The sequence below is a fragment of the Phaethon lepturus genome, unplaced genomic scaffold (genome assembly GCF_000687285.1).
Source record: "Phaethon lepturus isolate BGI_N335 unplaced genomic scaffold, ASM68728v1 scaffold17835, whole genome shotgun sequence".
Taxonomy (NCBI): domain Eukaryota; kingdom Metazoa; phylum Chordata; class Aves; order Phaethontiformes; family Phaethontidae; genus Phaethon; species Phaethon lepturus.
This window is the reverse complement of record NW_010538577.1, coordinates 3,436-6,870: the sequence shown is the minus strand read 5'-3', so window position 1 is coordinate 6,870 and position 3,435 is coordinate 3,436.

The window sequence follows — 3,435 nt, the reverse complement described above, 5'->3', positions numbered from 1 at the left end:
TCCAGCCAAACATGATGATGAAAATGAAGATGAAAAAAATGAAAAAAAAACAGTGTATTTTCTGCAAAGAACTCCCTGAGTACCAAAACAAATGTGAAGGCCAAATGAGTATGCATAAAATTCTTGAGGACATAATGATTTCCCAAAAGCTTTTCAACAATGAGTCTAAATATGCAACTTTCTCACCCGCTGATCTCCTGAACCTTCTCGTTATCTTAGGTTAGGCTACTTTCTTTGGATACTTCAAAGTATGTTTTTATGGTTTTCCATACAAAACAGTTTTTGTTTCAAAGGGACTTTTTAGAATTTTTCATAATCCTTTTGTTACTCTGTTTCTTAACATTGGTGTTTTGGGAAAAAAAATAATAATCAACTAGTTCTTCCTCATGACTGGGAGGCGGCACAACTCTCAGTGCTAGAGTTTGTATATTGTCCCTTAACTCTGAAATACCTCTTGGGTCTTGACATTTCACATCCTACAGCCCATTTATGCTGATGCTAGCATTTGTAGGGCTACACAGTGACATGTGGGATCTGGGACTGATCTGGCTAAAAACTAAGCTGAGGGAGGATGGTGGTCGTTTAGTTTTCACTGGATTTCCCTACCCTGACTCACTCGTGTCTGCATGAACACTAGTGCTGGCACAAGGAACAGGGCAGAAAATGAGAACTGGGGGAAAGGCAAAATTGTCTATTTTGTTGGCAGTGCCAGTTTATGCTGCATTGAAGTTATGAAACTACGACATAAGAAATACAATCTGAGATGTCAAGTGTGCAGAAAGTTACAGCAAAACATCTAAATACAGGGAGAAATATTTCTTAGATTCAATTATTACATAAGTGGATTAAAAATTACATTCTTTAATTTCTTCACATATTTCATGCCTAATGCCTGTCATATACTGACACTTTAATGAGCGCCTGTCTACTCAAAACATTATTGCAAGCACAGAAAGAATGCTAGGCTGTGCAGACAAAATGAGAAGGATTGGTTGAGAGGAAAGCAAGGTCTTTCAGGTTCCGGAGACAGTTGGTGAAGTGCTCTGATAGCCACAAAAACTTCACACAAAGTTGTGGGAGACATGTCTGAACCGCAAGAATTTATGATAATCAGATAAACAACCAGTTTACTAAAACTTGTTATTTTTCTTATACTAAGGGCATTATATGGAAGCCACACTCAAATTTTACAGAGCATATTACTCTCTCCAAATGTGACTCCCTGTAAACTTCAATATGCTGATTTCAGCTATACAGGCATTTGAAATTTCTGAGCTATTTATATATACCAGAATAAATCACATTTATAGATGCAGCTTGGATGAAGTTGATTTGGCAATGAACCAAATTATGCTTATATTGGTATAATTTAAAATATTGGACTGAAATCATAACTAGAAAAAGAATGTAATAGATTCTAATAAAAAACTTGATAAATGAATTGTACAAACTCTTAAAATAACTGGAGATGAACCAGTCTGTCCAACAGTGAAGGTATTTGGATTGCTATTGATGAAATTGGCTATGGGCAGCTCAATCATCAGAAAATTACTGGCTATATTTGGAAGAATAAAGTAAATAAAGAACATGGGGCCATAAGATAAAGTTGGGTATTTTTCCAGACTTAAAAATATATTTTGGGCAAAAAGTCTTTTATTCTTAAAAGTCATATTGGTTCTTTTCATCTAATTATAAACTGCCCAACTCTTTATACACTGAAAGAACTAAGGAGTTTGTGTAATTTAACTCTGTACAGTAATTTGAAGCTTTGAAATTAGTAAAACATTCTGTACTGTAGCTATTTTAATCTTGTTTCAGAACCAGATCTCTCAGCTGTGCAAGCTAAAATATTGATTCATCTGGGTGGAATGAAATATGACTAGCGAAGGTGATACAGAAAATTCTGTTGATTCTGATTTCCTCTCCCTCCCACTGCTCCTGAGCATGAATAGCTTAACCTCCAATAGTTCAGTTGATGAATGAAAAAAAAAAAGGCTGAGATAGGAGCAGTAGTTTCAAAACTTTTGCAAATTTAAGCCCATAGTTTCCTTCTGAAACTGTACTAAATATAAGGAAAAAAATGAATGTATAATAGTAAGGAGGAACAAGAGTCATCACCACCATATACAATGAATATCCCACCCACTGGATGAGCATCCGGGCGTCCTTGGACAAAGTCTTCACTGCGAATTGGTATACAGGCATATTAATATAGATATGTTACCAAGGATTGTCTAAGGCAAGAGAAGTGTAGGTAATTGTAATTTTTTCCTGACCTTGTTTGGTAAGGGATGTAATTAGTCAGTCTCTTTCTATTCTATTTCTATTCAACGGGTGGCATCAACATGCAGCTTAAGGCTACTTATAACAGCAAAAAAATGGTTTTCTGAAGGGATTGAGTCTGCAAATGGAATCAACCATTCAAAGAAAGTTTTAAAGTGATTTGTTCAATTCCCTGAAGTAATTATTCTTGGATGTTAGAGTGACAACTCAGATGTCAGCATTCAAACATTGCTGGTCATTTTAGAAGACATATTCAGCTCATGTACATACCTAGTTTTGTAGGTCAAAATGAAAGCAATTTGGAGGACTATAACAGAAAATTTCTCTCCTTCATCAATTTAAAAAATGAAGTATTGTGAAGGGTGATGTGAAGTACCATCCTTTTGCTCTGGGTCACTTGGAGCAAGTCTGCACTAGGAACTTGAAGCATGGCAAAGGCACATAGGGATGTAAATTTTTGATATCACTATGCTGGCAAAAAGCCCCACTGTGATTGCAGTTTTATGTGTTTAAAATGCTTTTTCCAGTACCATTGTTCCAGTACTCATCGAATTCATACATTCTCATTCTTCTCTCTCTCTGTTTAAAGGAGAAGGACTGGTGCAGACCTGAGCTGGAGTTGAACAGCTGTATAACTGTACCCACATCATATGAAGGAGCAGTAAGTGCTGTTCTGACCAGTGCTAATGAAAAGGCTAAATCAACACTAACGGAACTCCCATCATCTCTTGGCCCAAAACAGGGAGGAGTGTCATCAGGAGAAGAAATGATCTTCTCAAGGCGTTCTGTGATCCCACCACAGGATGTTAGATAAGAAGAAAACAAGTATTTTTGTTAATCCAATTATATTATACCTCTGAATGTGTAAACAGATTTCCCAGAAGTTTTATCACCTCATGGTACCTGGAGACCACGTTTAGAGCTGTGAGGAGTAATTTGTCACTAAGAACTGTCTGCGGCTTCAGTTAGTAATGCTACAGTTCGGTGAAAGGTAAATTGCATGGTAATAAGCAAGGGAAGAGGATATGGCAACTGAAACCATCAGGACACTGTAACAACTCACTTTCAGATTCTATTTTTATACACCTTTAAAACAATATTTCCAGGGTGTTCTTTTTCTTGCTTATTATTTTATATTACAAATAATTCTTA